The sequence below is a fragment of the Podarcis muralis genome, chromosome 9 (assembly GCF_964188315.1).
Source record: "Podarcis muralis chromosome 9, rPodMur119.hap1.1, whole genome shotgun sequence".
NCBI classification, from domain to species: Eukaryota; Metazoa; Chordata; class Lepidosauria; order Squamata; family Lacertidae; genus Podarcis; species Podarcis muralis.
This window is the reverse complement of record NC_135663.1, coordinates 40,610,232-40,627,475: the sequence shown is the minus strand read 5'-3', so window position 1 is coordinate 40,627,475 and position 17,244 is coordinate 40,610,232. Positions and strand designations below refer to the sequence as shown.

Sequence of the window (17,244 nt, the reverse complement as noted above, 5' to 3'; positions counted from 1 at the left end):
TAGACTTGCAGGATGTGTGTGGAGTCCTATTTATATGAATTGCGTTGTGTGGAGAGGGGTGATTATTAGAAGGATAGCAACTGGGGTGGGGAAGTTTAACCTACATCTTCTCTCACACTGTAGTCTATACCCCAAAAGGCTGCTGTGGGACGTTTACGGATGCTTTTGAAAGACAGCCCCATGTCAGTATTAGAAATTAACCAGGTGCCAGGCGCTTTTTGCAACTAGCGCAGGTCCAGTTGTGACCACGTGGAGATCTCTGGGTACCAGGTTGGTGACTGGGGAAAGCAAAATGTCGCTTAGAGAAGGATCTGAAATATTTTCCTTGAAGCTTTAATTTGTTTTATTCTGGATTGTTTTATTTGATGTTTTCATGTGTTGTAAACCTCTTTGAGATTTGTTCTTTTAAAAATATAAAGTGGTATAGAAGTAACAAAACAACAACAACAACAACAACAACAACAACAACAACCTCTATTGCAAAAAAGGCGGGAAAGGATGCTGAGACATTCCATTGTGGCGACTGTAGCCTAGGTTTAAGGTGCTATTTGGCAATTATATATCTGAGGTTCTAGCACTGCTCCATGTGGAGTGGAACACACCACAACTTGCCCAGCCTGGAGGAGGTTCCTAGTTAAGTAATGATTGTGACAATGTCAGCCTATTCCAGGAATGGCTGCAGCTTGGTAGAACCCCCAAACTCTGAGTCACTCTCTCCACCAGGAACAGCTCTGGGTCTGGTACCACATGAGTGAGTTATCAGGATTTTAAAGTACATTTCTCTATGCCCACGTTTAGCAGACCCATAAGCAGACCCAGGAGAGCTGGTGGGGAAATGTGTGAATTAGGGAGGGATGGAGCAGCTGTCACCGTGAGATTTTTCTGATAGTACAAAGTAAAACCTAGGCGGCTGGAATATTCTGGTTTTTACTTCTGAGGAATGTGCTTTTAATAATGCAAATGGCCTCATCACACGCTTGAAAGAAATATAGTGGAATCATATGCAGAGGGAAAAGAGAGGGTTTCGTTGGGCATAATGAATGTTAAAAAATAATAATGTTGAAAACAAAACAATGAAACCTGAAAATTTTCACCACACTAGAGAGATAATTTCAGTGGGAAATGGTTCAGTTGTTTATCTCCCAAAGATTTCTGTCCTGCTCCTGTGTATGTTATTGAAAGCTTCATGAAATTCAGAGAAAGCTCTGATTCATGTAGGTAGTTGTGCAGTAATGTAGGATGATTTGAGATTTCTTTCACTTCTCAGTGAGGGATTGAGACAGCATCTGAAGCCTCCATACTGAGTGCACTTTAAAGTCATGTCTTCTTAATACACATCAAGAAACTAGGGAGCCTTTCTCTTGATGGCAGCAGCTGTGCCTCTCTACTAAGCATTTGCACCTCTCTCTTTCTGTGTGTGCAGCAGCATTGTTGAAAATCCTGCAGGATGCTGTGCAAGGGGATGAGTTATTTCCCCACCCTCCCTATGGCACCACAGTGCACGTCTCCTGAGGTTGCTTTACTAAGCCACTTTGGGGGTGTAAGACAACTGGCAGTGGAAGGTGTTGGCACAAGGTTAGTAGCCTGAGTGTGTTGCAGGGGACTAGGGACTTCTGAGTTGACATGCATAGGATTCTAGTGTCAGTCTATCTTCTTTGTGTATGTGTGGTTGTTGTTGTTGTTCTTATACAAATTAAAGGTTACATAAAGGTAAAGGTAAAGGTACCCCCCTGACTGTTAGGTCCAGTTGCAGATGGCTCTGGGGTTGCGGCGCTTACCTTGCTCTATAGGCTTAGGGAGCTGGAGTTTGTCCGCAAACAGCTTCCTGGTCATGTGGCCAGCATGACTAAGCCGCTTCTGGCGAACCAGAGCAGCGCATGGAAACGCCATTTACCTTCCCACCAGAGCGGTACCTATTTATCTACTTGCACTTTTTGGTGTGCTTTTGAACTGCTAGGTGGGCAGGATCTGGGACCGAGCAACGGGAGCTCACCCCATCGCGGGGATTTGAACCGCCAGCCTTCTGACTGGCAAGCCCTAGGCTCTGTGGTTTAGACCACAGCGTCACCTGCATCCCAAAGGTTACATAAGCAATCTATAAATAAACAGTGAGTTGTCAGTTCTAATAACAGCACAAGCTATATCCATTTTGAAATTTGTTTTATAAATTGTGAAAGATTAATCCAAAAAAAGACTAAATATTCAAAATTCCGTGCTTTTATAATGACAAATAAGTCAATATTTTTTTTCCTGAATTTGCCCTGTCATTTTTGTCTTCATTTTGTGCCACAACATCAGCTCATAGGACTAGGGCTGTTTGAACACACTGTGTTATTACATTGAGTGGGACTGTCTAAGGTTCTATCCAGAATGAATAAACTCGCTTATGCAAAGTCAGTCTTTATGTCTTCTAAGAGCAGTCTTGATACTGGCACTTTTCTAATATATGAATTTCATATGCTTGTGTTACTTCAAACAAATATTTTAAACATTTAGAACTTTAAACTTTAGAATATATATTTTCAACTGGATTGCCTTTGATTTGACCTTTAAATCATAGCTATAATTTTGGGAAATAAAACTACGTATTTGGGAGCACTGTTTCGAGCAGTGACAATGTGTGTGGCAGCATTCGTGCCATGCATTTCAGAGCACACTGTAGTTTGTTAAAGCTGCTGGGAATTGTAGCTCTGGAACTTCAGTTCCCAGGATTCTTGTGGGAAGTCATGTGCTTGAAACATGTGGTGGCTATGCAGTCTGTGTGTATCATAAACCACCACCTTTTACCCCAAACCAAATTTTAACAGTGCAAGAAGCAAAACTTGGAGCTGTGTTGTTGTGTTTCTTTTTTAGGACTTGAAGCATTGTAAAAGTTTATTTTTGGCCCACAGTATAACTGCCACTCTTCTCTGCTTCCCATTCCTCTGTCTGTACGGTGCAGAAAGTGGTCAAAAGCCAACTGTGAAGGCTCATTGGGTAACACGTAAACGTAATGACTATGCAATCCCCCCAAATATAAAGTTCCACTTCAGACCCTTATGCCACCGAAGCAACCAAGGGCAGCATTTTATTGCGGCATTCCATTCACTATCTTCCTGAGCGCTGCAGCTGTAGCGTGTCCAACTGCTTTCATCTGGGAAGCTCCAAAACAAACAGTTCAGGTTCTGCAGTGAAAGAGGAAACCACACAACCACTTCCATCGTAAAACAGGATACCTCACTGTGAAATTGGGGCTTGGAAGAGTCTGAGAAATTCAGCAGCTGCTTTTCCGGCCCTAAGACATTTCCCATACCACCAGGGGACTTGCAGTCGTTGGTTTTGCATGCGGAGTGGCTTGGTCATAAGATCAAAATGCCATACTCTCTTGTTTTGGTCTCTCCACGAGATAACCAGTTACTGCATATTGTGGAAAATATAGCCTAATAAGCACTGTATTCATAAGCAATGTTATCTTTGTTGTCCACATTACAAAAGTGAACATTTTTCTTAATTCATGGAAAACCCGCCCCTGCTTTACTGTGCAAATGATTTTTTTTGTTCATTGTTGCAATTAGGAGCATGGCAGAAATAATTACAGTATATGACAGAATTCTGTATATATATTTTTTAAGCACAAAAGCTGTTAGTGTTGGCAAATTCTTGAGACAGTGTGTGTCTGACCTGCATATTGTAGCAAGTGCTTTCGTAGGATGAGCAAGCGTTGGTGCCAGTTTCTGGCTCAGACCATTCTGTTGTTTGCTTGGTGCTGCCACATGATCCTTACAAAGAACCATTTCAACGGCAAAGTAATATTTTGCTGCATAAAGTACCAGGAAGAACATACATTATGAAGCTTCATTCACCAGACTTTCTTTTATATGTATGTATTTGGGTGCTGGGCTAAAGGATTTCACCCAGCAATTTCAGTATCTTCAGATGAAAATTCTCTCCAAAGATTTGTGCAGCCATCTCCATCCCTGTCCCCAAGAACATCTTGTTCTGTCCCAACTTCCAATGAGAATGTTGTGAATGGCAGCCAAGCCCCCACTTAAAGAAGAAGAAGAAGAGTTTGGATTTGATATCCCGCCTTTCACTCCCCTTCAGGAGTCTCAAAGCGGCTAACAATCTCCTTTCCCTTCCTCCCCCACAACAAACACTCTGTGAGGTGAGTGGGGCTGAGAGACTTCAAAGAAGTGTGACTGGCCCAAGGTCACCCAGCAGCTGCATGTGGAGGAGCGGAGACACGAACCCGGTTCCCCAGATTACGTGACTACTGCTCTTAACCACTACACCACACTGGCTCACTTAAAGAAGTGATGAAGTTCTTGAACAATCTTTAAATATGAGGGAGGGGGGGAAACCACGCACACACATTTAAAGGTCTTCCTGCCTCTCCCAAGAGTTCTTTATTTTCACCTTCCCCTGAAAATTACCAATATTCTGCATTATTTTTGTGGGTGATAAATGGTCTCCTAAAGGTGGTTGGGGAAAATATGTATTTGGACCAATCTGAACATATTTTTGTGATCCATCTTTAGGCTGTTTGAAGGGAATGGGATGTCAAAGGTGCAGAGCAGATTATTTATTCCCCACTTCTTAATATTAAAACTCTATTAAGACTGGGCCCAAACTAATAGAATGAAATTCAATATGGACAAATGTAAGGCTCTGCACTTACACAGGAAGAACCAGCTGCACAAATATAAGATGGAGGACACATGGGGAAAGGATTTAGGGGGTCTTAGTAGACCGCAAGCTTAACAGAAGTTAACAGCGAGATGCAGCAGCAACACATCCCCATGCTATTCTAGGCTACATCAACAGAAGCATAGTGTCCTGATCAAGGGAAGTCATAGTCTTGCTCGATTCTGCCTTTGTCAGACTGCACCTGGAACAGACCAACAAACTGAAATGTGTGTAGATGAGGGCAACCAACATGATAAAGGGTCTGGAAACCAGGGCTTATGAGGAACGGTTGAGGGAGCTGGATATGTTTAGCCTGGAAAAGAGGAGACTGAGAGGAGATATAATAGCCACCTTCAGATATCTAAAGGGCTGTCGGGCACATGGAAGATGGAGCAAGGATGTTTTCTCCTGCTCTGGAGGGTAGGACTCAAACCAACAGATTCAAGTTACAAGAAAGGAGATTCTGACTAGACATCAGGAAGAGCTTTGTGATTGTAAGAGCTGTTATGAACAGTGGAATGGACTCCCTTGGAAGGTGATGGACTCTCTTTCATTAGTGGTTTTTAAGCAGAGGTTGGATAACCATCTATCATGGATGCTTTAGCTGAGATTTCTTCACTGTAGGGGGTTGGACTCGCTGGCCCTCAGGGTCCCTTCCAAGTCTTCAGTTCTATGAAATTGCCTTCTGCGCACTTTCTCAACTCTTTCTCATTTGATCCCTGCATTTCATCCTCCTCCCCACCCCCTCTCCCTGCAGTTTGGACTTTTTGAGGCACACAACTACTTTTCAAGCCCCAAAATATCATCTAGATATTTCCATCCTATACTAGAGCTGTTTCTCCAACTTCATCATGGGTCAATTTGTTACATTGTTCTTTGTGGATTCACTTAACTGCCCTTTGCATCATCAGATGTATTCATGTTCTGAAGACAAATGCAAAGTCCCGTAGCAGCTGAATTCTCTGGATTGGAATCACATGTTTCGCTCATCACAGTGTTATTTGACACAGCTATTAAACAGCCAGTGACACAATTTGTCATGCCATATTTAAGATGCTGAGTGATTAGGAGTAATTAAAGGCACAGATCAAAGTTTTATCTAGCCTGTTAATAAGAGCTAATTTTGTGGTCAGTTTAAAGACAATGAAATTCCTAAGAATAAAAGCTTAGACATATTAATTGCATTCAGTCATTTTCAATGAATGCACAGAGTCCTCAGTTTGTTAGTAATCTATAACATAGTGCACAAAAGCAGTTACAAGAAATGTTTTATAAACTTGGGGATTGGATTCCTCTTCTTACCCCTTTAAACTTTATGTCTTAGGATTTTGCCCCACATAAATGAACAGGGTGTTTAGATACACATTTGGTTTTTAAAGGATAAAATCCTTTTTTAAAATGCGACATAGGATTTGTAAAAGAGAAGTGACTCCTATTTCTCTTTCTCCAGCATCTGATGAAACTTATGAAAGGGGAATCATGGGATATTTCACAGAGTAGACCCACTAATTTCAGTGGGCATGACTGACTTAAATGCCACCTAATGATTTCAGCCAAAAAAGATCCAGGAACCCAACCCCCACCTTAGTTTGTTAGCGAACTGCTTTTCAATAATGTGTCAAGTAGCATGTAGAAAATTGGTGTAAGGTGTCTGTGGGATGTTCCTAAAGTTTTGCTGGTGAAGGATATGTCAATTTGGGTGTCTCTCCATTTCATATTATTCAAAACTTAAGTTCAGTCTGCCACATTCCCAGTTCTGGTTGGGATTTTATTTTTTCCTATACATCTGTATAAGTAATTAGAATACTTTTTTTAAAGAATATAATTAATAGAATGCATTTTTGTATGTTGTTTTCACCAATTTCTGCATTTTAATGCACACTTTGACCTAATATACACTTTTTGGGGGTTGGACAGATGCGTCACTAAAATTCAGAGAAGAGCATATTTTGAAGAATAGCTACACTATGTGTTAGAATGTGAACTAAACTATATTTCTCTCTGATTTTTACATGTTGAAACAATTATAATTTGGACAGAAGGATCTCTGCGACCCAAAGCAATTGATTCAGGAGTTGTTGGTGTAGTGCTAGGAGCAGATGTCAAGTAAATGAATTAAATAATCCATAGTAAAACGCCAGTGGAAAAAAGGAAGGGGCAAAAGGCAGAGGCCCAAGGGAACCCCTCTGGAAATGTGGTAACAGAAGAGGAAAAGATATTGAAACACAGAACAGCAGCTGGAACTAGGAAAGCTTAAACACAACAATGTTGTATTGTTTGGCAGGCAATATATTTTGACTATGTTTTGTAGAACTTTATTAACAATTTAGCAGTGGGTAAGGCTCAAACGGGACACGGGTGGCACTGTGGGTTAAACCACAGAGCCTAGGACTTCCCGATCGTGAGCTCCCGTTGCTTGGTCCCTGCTCCTGCCAACCTAGCAGTTGGAAAGTGCGTCAAAGTGCAAGTAGATAAATAGGTACTGCTCTGGCGGGAAGGTAAACAGCGTTTCTGTGCGCTGCTCTGGTTCGCCAGAAGCGGCTTAGTCATGCTGGCCACATGACCCGGAAGCTGTCTGCAGACAAACGCCAGCTCCCTCGGCCTATAGAGCGAGATGAGCGTGCAACCCCAGAGTCGGTCACGACTGGACCTAATGGTCAGGGGTCCCTTTACCTTTACCTAAGGCTCAAACATCCATTTGCTATTTGTCCATTTGCCACCTTTGCAGTCTTCAAGCTGGAAGATCCCTCATCCATGTGGAATGGCTGACTTCCCACACAAACGCTTTGGAGGTTGAGCATGCATATTTCTTCTGTGTCGCTGCAGAATACCCACAACAGCATAGGTTTATTGAGTAGGTGCCAGCTGCACGGCTGCTGGCAAAACGTCTTGTCTGTTTGCTGCTTCAAAACCAGCTAGGAGTTGCTGCGAATCTTCAGGGGAGCCCATTGCCACAGCTGGAGAGCTTTTAGGATGCAGCCCTGGCCTCTTCTGTGCTCTCTCATCTCACCAGTACCAGTTCCTTAGGGCTGACAGCCGCTCTGGAGCCAATCCATTATACACTTAAGATGATTATGATGTCAATATGTGTTTTGCTCTTTGATCTTCTATTTGTTGCTTTCAGTTCAGGCAGGGGTGGGGAACCTACAGCCCACTTGCTGAATTAAGCCTGCCAAGCCTCCTTATTTGGCCTGTCAGGCCATTTCAGCCAAACCATATCCACCTGCCCCAGCCTTGATATCATCATCAGAGGGCATAAGAGGTGGGTCAGATAAAGATCTGGCTCAGCTGAGTGGTGTTTGGAGACACCCAAAGGGCTTTTGCAAGAACCAGCGACCAGCTGATTGTCAGGTCTTGCAGAGCACTTGGCAAGGCCTGACAATGAGCTGATTAGTTGACTGCTACAGAACACTTTTTTGGGTGAGTTCCCCATTTCCACTGCAGGCCACTACTACCACCACCACTTACACTATTTAGAAGGGCCCCTGACCCTCAGGTGGGGCTTCTCAGGGATGCAATAGACCTCTGTGGGCAGGAGGCCAGCAGAGATACGTAAGTGGTCTTCTGCTTTCTCAAGCCAAATCCAACCTATTTTATTACCCTTTAAAGTTAATTGATACTGAAATACTTTCCAGTATTGTCCACCGTCCTTGACTTTTCAGTCGTGTTTATGGTTATGAATATTTTCTTTCTCTCTCTTTGTTAAATCTGCATTTTGTTTGGACCACTTCAGAGTGTAGGCTGGGATTTACAACCAGGAGTTGAAGAGAATTTGGAGATTTGGCCTCAGACAGATCATCTGAGGTATACCTCTCCACCAAAAAGAAAGGTTGTGGCGCCATTGGGCCTGGTTCAGAGGTTCCAGCTAGTGCAAAATGTTGTGGCTAGACTGCTAACATGGACATATTATCACCAGCACATAAATCCCATGCTCAAAAGTCTGCAGTTTCTGCCCACATGCTATTGGGACATGTTCAGGTTTCTTCCATTAATTTTCCAGGGCCTTAATTTGTGTCCAGCATACCTCAAGGACTATGTAATCCCTTTTATCCCTCCCCAATCACTGAGGACTTTTTTGGGGGGGGAGGGGGAGTCACTGTAGTAATTGCAGTAATTTCAAACTGTAATTGCAGTTTGACTTTGTAGTTTTAACTGATTTTTTTAAAATCTTTGTAAGCTGCTTTAGAAACTATTGTGACTTTTTTGGTTAACAGGTATATAAATTGTTTAAATAAATATTAATAAAGCCACCTTTTAGACCATGGAGAAGTTTTCTTCTCCCCTCCTTCAGGCAAGAGCAGGAAGGGCAGAAATATTGAATAAATACATACTGATAGTAAACTCTTTATACTTTGCTGATAAAGCTTTTTGAGCCTAGTAGTCTGAGCCATTGCATAATTAATTACTGTAATCTCCTATTTGGCACCAGTCCTTTGATGCTTGGCAGTGCTATTTATCTGAGCAACTGCCAAGGTGCAGTGGTTAATAAGCTGCTTTCTTCAGTAGATGCCTGCATTTGAGCCAGTACATGTGTTTTTCTATTGATGAATGAAGCATTTAGTTCTATGGACTTCCTTTGCCATAAGCTTGCTTATTGACTTTCTTGTATGTGATGCCTAAAGGCACTCAGGGTTCATTTTTTATTTAACGGGAATTATATATTTATACACCGCTTAATAATAATAGTAATAACCCCCCAAAATGCTTTTTTTGTTGTGGTCTCAGGTTGTGCTCACTTTACTGGCTTAAAGGGCAGCAGGGCTGTTTTGCTGCATTTCAGATTGCATTTGCACGTTCCTGTGCACATCGGTATAGCTGGATATGTTTCCAAGTTGCCTGCTGTCTGTCTACACTAGCAGGCAGAGAGTGAGCATGGATGTCTTCATATGGTGCATGTTTTGCAATCAGATCAAAGCCCGTTTGTGGGGATACCCATTGAAACGCAGTATTTCAGAAGCTTCGGGATACAGGTGGCATCTGGCTAATGATGTGTGTACACAAGTTGGCAAACCAGCTGTCGGAGTGTGCTGGAGGCGGAGGGTATACAGGGTATATTGTGTACGCAGTGTTAATGGGAAAGGGACAGAGCTCAAATAACGCAATGTCGAACTCAAGACAAATGCAACAGATATCCCTTTCCCACCATGACAAGTAATGGCAGTTTAAGAATGTGGAACAGCTGTGCAGCCTCTTATTTGTAAAGTAAGCAAAAGTATACAAATGGCCAAACTCTGTTCGCTTATGTTAACACAAGAGCTACTAAAAAGCAACAACTCACAGCTATATTGTAAGTGCACAGCGCTGTAAGTTTGCTGGCATTCAGTGTTCTAATCTCACTTCGCCACCTACAGTTGCTAGCCTCAGCTTTTATATGCAGTAAAGCTGCCTTATATTTCAAGGTTTTTGAGAGCCTGACAAGCTAATGGATACAAAGTGCTTTTGAAGATTTGGTGTATCATAAACGGTGATTTGTAATGATATATATGAAGATTTAAAACATTTTGACTTTTGTAAACAGTAAATCAATCTTTTATCACATCTATTATCTCTACTGGTCTCTCTCTCTCTCTCTCTCTCTCTCTCTCTCTTCTAATCCCGTTTTCTGCCTCTCTCCTTATTTGAGGGCAGAGTCTTTCACATCTGTGCCACAATTGAGGCAGGTCTTGTGGACCACTTGTCCTCTTGACCCTTACACATCTTGGCTTGTGAAATCCAGCAGGGAGGCATTGACCAGGTAACTCCAGATGGTGGTAAATACTCTGCTAGTATGTACTGGTCTGTGCTCTGAGATGAGGGAGGGAGGGAGGCCGTGTTTGTGGTTCCTTTGACAGATTTGACCCACATAATAGTGACATTTGGCAGAGCTTTCCTGGTGGTGGTGCCCCAGTTGTGAAATTACTGCGCTGTAGAGATCGGACACAATGCTATCATTCAGGTGACAACTTAATACATACAGGTTTTTTTGTTTTTTTTTTTGGCCTTTGGGATATACTTGTAATAGAGCTCAGTGTCCCAAGTATTGCTTTCTGCTGTGTTGTATTTTATTGCTGATGTTGATTTTAATTATTGAATGAATGTATTTTTATTCTTCTTGTTAACCACCCTGGTCTCTATGGGATAAAGGGCAACATAAAACACAATAAATAATAATAATAATGTAGAAGAAAAATAGAACATGGGGAGGGAAGCCCTTCTTGAAGGGATTGAATGATTGCAACTTTGAACTCTTTTCAAAGAGAATATACTGCAATGTTAATTTCAGCTCCCACTTTTATATACTAATAGCAACCTTAGGTAGTCAAAGAGAACTAAAAAAATACTGTAATGGATTCTGAATACTCTGGAGGCTCCCTATCTATGCAGAAAAATGCTGGGAAAGCTATATTGCTGATATTAGAGATTGGGGGAAAACAAAGAAAATTTGTAAGAACAATTCACATGGTTGCTGAACGTATGGTTTAGCAGCACATAGGCATACATCATGTTCTTGTCATAGTATTCAGAAGATGATCAGATACGAACTAATATTGGAAACCAAAATGATGCTTTTAATTATCCAAACATACCTAAAGTGTATTGAGTTATGATTTCTAATTTATTGCCTGCTGCTAAACCGGTAATAGTAAAGCAGCTCTAAGACATGCAAGGAATGAATAAGTCAAGTCTGGCAATCTGTGCAACTAAATAAACTAACAGTGTACTCCTGTGTATGTCTACTCAGAAGTGAGCTGTGTTAAATTCTTTGGGGCTTATTCCCAGGTGATTGTGTATATAGGATTGCAACTAAGTGAACGTGATTCGTTACATGTTCCATTATACGCTGCCTGTACGGCTCCTGGCAACAGAATTGCAATAAGGTGCTTCCAGGCCATAAAAGCCTCCTGCCATACCCTAATCTGTTTAACAATATAAGGGATGTATGAGCAGTTCATCTCAAGGGGCAAAATAAGCAGAGGGGAGCTTTGGGATTTCCCTTTCCCAAAACTCAGAATATCAAATATTACAGAACCTTGTGAACTATCTTTACAACACAAAAGTTCTTTTTGCTTTCCCCTCTGGACTCACAAACAAGGCCTTCAATCCTGTTCCAGTTTGGTTGGAGCCCTGAACAGGAGCTCTTGGGGAGAAGGAATACCCTGCAACATTTTAGCGCAGCTCTAGTTGTAATTTGGGATTACTTTCCACAATCAGAAAGGCAGTACAGAACATCTTGTTTGAAGTTTAAAAGCTGAATTCCTGCTTTGCAAAGAGCATTCCATGTGTCTTCAGCCTCTGTGATTGATATTATTATTATTATTATTATTATTATTATTATTATTATTATTAATTGAATTTATATACCACCCTATACCTGGAGGTCTCAGAGCAGCTCATAGAATAAAATCAAAATATAAAACCACAAAATACATGATCAAAATAAAAACAACCCCCAACCCCCCTAAAAAAACCCACATCAATCAAATCAACCAAAGGCCTGGTTAAAAAGTAACATTTTTGCCTCGCACCTAAAGGTGTATAATGAAGGCGCCAGGTGAACTTCCCTGGGCAGAGCACTCCACAGACAGGGAGCCACTGCAGAGAAGGCTCGTTCTCATGTTGCCACCCTCCGGACGTCTTGAGGAGAAGGCATTCGAAGAAGGGCCTCAGAAGATGATCTCAGGGTCTGGGTAGGTTCATATGGAAAGAGGCGGTCCTCATCGTTATGGCTTGATGAGAAAAACAGGTATGAAAAGATCCTACCCCACCCCCGTCTTATTTGACCATGGCTGTCCTGTATCTACAGCCACAGGTAAAGGTAAAGGGACCCCTGACCATTAGGTCCAGTCGTGGCTGACTCTGGGGTTGCGGCACTCATCTCGCTTTATTGGCTGAGGGAGCCATGTGGCCAGCGTGGCTGACTCTGGGGTTGCGGCACTCATCTCACTTTATTGGCCGAGGGAGCCATGTGGCCAGCATGACTAAGCCGCTTCTGGCGAATCAGAGCAGCGCACGGAAACGCTGTTTACCTTCCCACCGGAGCACTTATCTACTTGCACTTGATGTGCTTTTGAACTGCCAGGTGGGCAGGAGCAGGGACCGAGCAACGGGAGCTCACCCCATCGCGGGGATTCGAACTGCCGACCTTCTGATCGGCAAGCCCTAGGCTCTGTGGTTTAAACCACAGTGCCACCCGCGTCCCTACAGCCACAGGTAAATGACAGCAAATGTCCTTTATTCTGCTGGTTGTCAATAAAGGAGGTGCACATGGACCTTTTTACATAGTCGCCTTCTTTTCAGGTTTTGCAGTTGTGTGTTTTCTCTTCTTGGACTTTTTTATATATATAAGAGAATTGGCTTTTGACAGCTTGAGCCAGCAAGTCGCATTCAGCTTCAGTTAATCTGAGTTCCCTTGAATAAACAATTTTTCATTTCTGCTAAAGAAGCGCCACACTCATTCATTTTATTGAAAGCATGCTCTTCTGAAGACTTCTGCTTCTAGTGGAAGCGTGAGAATCTGGGATCTGCCGCTTGCGTGCTACAGGAAGCTTCACAGAGATAAACTTTGGTTTAGAAGCAGAAGTGAAGGATGGCTTTGTGACACATCCAGAGCTTTCTTCATTCCCTGCTTGATTATGAAGAACAGTCCCATCCAGAAAAGGAGGCTGACAGCTCCACATTCTTTGACAGAATGTGCGTGATGCTTGGTCAGGGCAAATGTAGGTAAAGTTTGTCATGGGGGGAAGGGGCAAGGAAAATGAATCTATATGATTACAAGATGTCTTGGAAGAAATATCATCTGTTGCCAACTGCATTATTATTTATGTTGAGAAAATGGGAGAGCTTTTTAAAAAGCAGTTTGCATAAATGAGACAAGCTGTGAGGTTGGCCATGTTTTAAATTTTCCATACACCCTGGCAAAAAAGATTAACCCAAACAGCCTGTGCTTTATGACACACTTGATTTCTTAGTGTAATTATGGCTGTGATTTACAGACTCTGTATTTTTTTACAACTCATCTGCTTCTATTGCAGGTACAAATGTGGTTCTCTTTTTCACTTTCAAATATTAAATCTTACTACAAAAGAGTGATAGTGGCAGGAGACTTATAAAGCATTACTTGTTGTTTTTTTATAAATTATTGCTGTTTTCCTATACAAAAGTATCATTACATGCAGAAGGCCATATCTCTTAAGGCTCATCAAAGTAGCTATCCTCCTCAAATCTTTTTAGAACTGGTAAATCATTCTGTATTTTTCTTTAAATCTTTCTCTGCAATTTGGCATCAATTGCTAATAAACAAATGTGGGTATTTCAGCAGATAGTTACAGAATCACATTTGAAAAGCACTTGGTCTAGCCTGCATGTCATGCTGAGCAAAACCATGGCTTCATATGAGTGTGCAGGCTCTTCTTTGTTGTTCAGATGCTGTGTTGAGCTAAAGTGTGTCATCCAAACCCAAGCTTGTGGTTTAGCTCTCCTGCACAAAACACAAGCTGTAAACCATAGGAACAGACCTTGGTTCCATCTTGCATTTAGTCTGGAGAGAGCTAACACATGAGATCAGGCTTGGATGACACACTAAGCCATGTGAGATACGCAGTAGGGAAGTTGCTCCCAGTACCAGTCACCATACGGAAGCTGAGAAAGGTTCAGATAGTTTACTGCTGCGGAAGATAAGGCTCAGTAAAACAGTTCTAGATGTAGATATATATATATAGCTTGTAGATTTTGGGCAGATAGAGATATACAGATATATGCAAGTACAAAGTATCTCTGTTGCTCTACACAAGTTCAGCAATTCAAGACATAACACCAGACCAGTAACACAGACAGACTAACAGCAGACTTACAGACTGCCACACTGAGCTGACATGCATTAATCACACATATAGTCAGGGCACTGGGCCATTACCATAGCAACTGGCTTAGCTGACCTTGCACCTGCGATTTGCTCATCCATAGGGTGAGCTAATTTACACTCATGAAGGAAATTAACTCCTTATCATGTCCAGTTACTCCAACAAGCCAAACTCTGTTAATTCAGTGCAGAAAGAGGAGCAGAGCAGCCACTATTTCCTCGTGAGGAGCCTGCATGCTCATGCATTTGCACTAAGCCATGGTTTGGCTTCACATGACATGTGATCAAGCCTGTAAATATTAGTAATTAGTAAAGACAGGATGCATATAAATTCCATCAAACTTGAGTATCACATATTACAGGAACAGCTCTACATTCCCCTCTCCTCAATTCGGTATTATACTTCAAACATCTGATGAAGCGGCTTGTGCTATAAAAAATGCATTGATCTTTAAGGTAGAGAGCTGGAGTTTGCGTAAGGAGGTTTTGAGGATGCCATTGTGGGGTTTGCAGGCTTTACTGATGGTGTTTCAAATATACTGGATTTCACTGATGCGTGCTGTGCTTTGGAAAGTAACCTCTGCGTAAATGGGAAGTTGCCTGTATTATGTTTCCCTCCCCACTTTGTACTAACATATATATGCAGACTTTTGCATGTGTTTTTGCAGGTAGAAAAGTACTAAAAGTATACTATATTGTATAATCTATTTTGGGACGCGGGTGGCGCTGTGGGTAAAACCACAGCGCCTAGGACTTGCCAATCACATGGTCGGCGGTTCGAATCCCCGCGGCAGGGTGCGCTCCCGTCGTTCAGTTCCAGCGCCTGCCAACCTAGCAGTTCGAAAGCACCTCCGGGTGCAAGTAGATAAATAGGGACCGCTTACCAGCGGGAAGGTAAACGGCATTCCGTGTGCTGCGCTGGCTCTCCAGATGCAGCTTGTCACGCTGGCCACGTGACCCGGAAGTGTCTGCGGACAGCGCTGGCTCCCGGCCTATAGAGTGAGATGAGCGCACAACCCTAGAGTCTGTCAAGACTGGCCCGTACCGGCAGGGGTACCTTTACCTTTACCTTTATAATCTATTTTGGATCACAGGATCTGTGAATTCCTATGTGTTGTTAGAATAGATAAACAGGGAGAAAGCACCCAACTGGCTATGGGTGATCATGTCATTGTCAAGGCATTCCAGTGATGGTACGAGACCGTCATAGACCCATTCAACTAGATTCCCAGCATCTGCTTTTTGATTGATTGATTTGATTTATTACGGCCATTGGCCCAGATCTTCTTGATGTTTGCACATGGGTTGTGTATTCCTTCAGGATTTATACTGAATAAATCAATGGATAATATGTTCCAACAGCTTCTGTCAGCGTAGCAGGAGTCGCATCCTACTTGGTATTCAATACTAGGCAGACACATGCACTGCTTATAATTTACACATGATTAGCTATAGTGTATTGTGTATCACTCTCTAAATGCAATAATGGCTTCAGTTCTTTTAAGCAAAACATTCTAATTGTCCTAATTAACTTCAGCAGCCACACTGGTGTTTGTAAAAAACAAAAACCAGTTCTGACTTTTTTTTTAAAAAAGAAATGCCAAGGAGGAAAATGTGATTAATGGGAGCCATATGTTTCTTTTACACGTTTGTCCTGCAGTGGTTTGTAAGTCTGTAGCACTTCTAAACTAAAGCAAGTGGTCATCATATTGGAAAAGTGTCAGCACTTACATTTTCTGATACTTAGCCATATTTCGAAGAACAATGCAGATGACTGCTTCACCACAATACAGATGTTATGCTCTTACACTAGTACTGGACCCACTTCAAGGTATTGCTCTTAGCCCTAAAAAGTTTTCGGCCCAAGTATCTGTTAGTGCTTCTCTTCCAATACCAATCTCCCCAGTCTAACATTCTGCAGGAGGTGATCTGCTTGCGTGGGGGGGGGGGTGTACTTGAGAGAGAGAAAAAACACTTTCTGTGGTGCCACCCCATTTGTGAAATGCCCTCCCAGGAAACTTCCAGATGGTCAAATCATTTAAATGCCAACTGATGACTTGATTGTTTTTGATGTGTATTGACAATAGAGTTTGTGTTAAGTACCCTGTGGGTACTTTCTATTTGACTTACTGCTCTTTTAATTTTTTTTTTTTATGTGCGAAAAGTAGTTTGTACCACATGTGAGATTCTTGTTTGTTAACTACTGATGGTTGGTACATCAGTTTTCTCTAATCAGAAGCAATAGAAAACTGCTATTTGTTCGAACCTGCAGTCAGTAGTGTTCAGTTTCCACTCCTCACATGTGAAAAGGGAAGGGTGAATTGTGTGAGCTCTAGTCTTGCTGTAGCATGTTGTTTTAACACATATCCATGATTCAGTTTTGTATTTGAATGTTGTCAAAGGAGCACAAAACAGCCTGTCCAGCCATATAGCCAGGATGTGGCCTTCTATGCAATGCAGCCCATATCTAAAGCATGTGATACGATGACCTGCTTCCAGTCTCTTAAGAATGGTTAAGAGGATTATGTCGGCACTCACCCTGTTGCCTAAGACAATAAAGCAGTGACTCTGGAGTCATTACTGTAAAATATTATAGTTCAAAGGCTTCATGCATAATTGAAAACAGGCAAAATTATAATATATTTATGTAGCTATTTGAAGCATTGACATCTGGGTATATATAGGCTAGTGCGGTATAAGCAGAATATAATTCTATCCTTCCACCAAGCTATTGTGCAAAA

At 42.0% G+C, this 17,244-nt stretch overlaps 1 protein-coding gene across 1 annotated transcript in view; it reads left to right on the top strand.

The window, feature by feature from the left end:
* DCHS2 (dachsous cadherin-related 2) overlaps nt 1–17,244 on the top strand; it is a 102,051-nt gene that overhangs the window by 27,122 nt on the left and 57,685 nt on the right. The window lies entirely within an intron of this gene.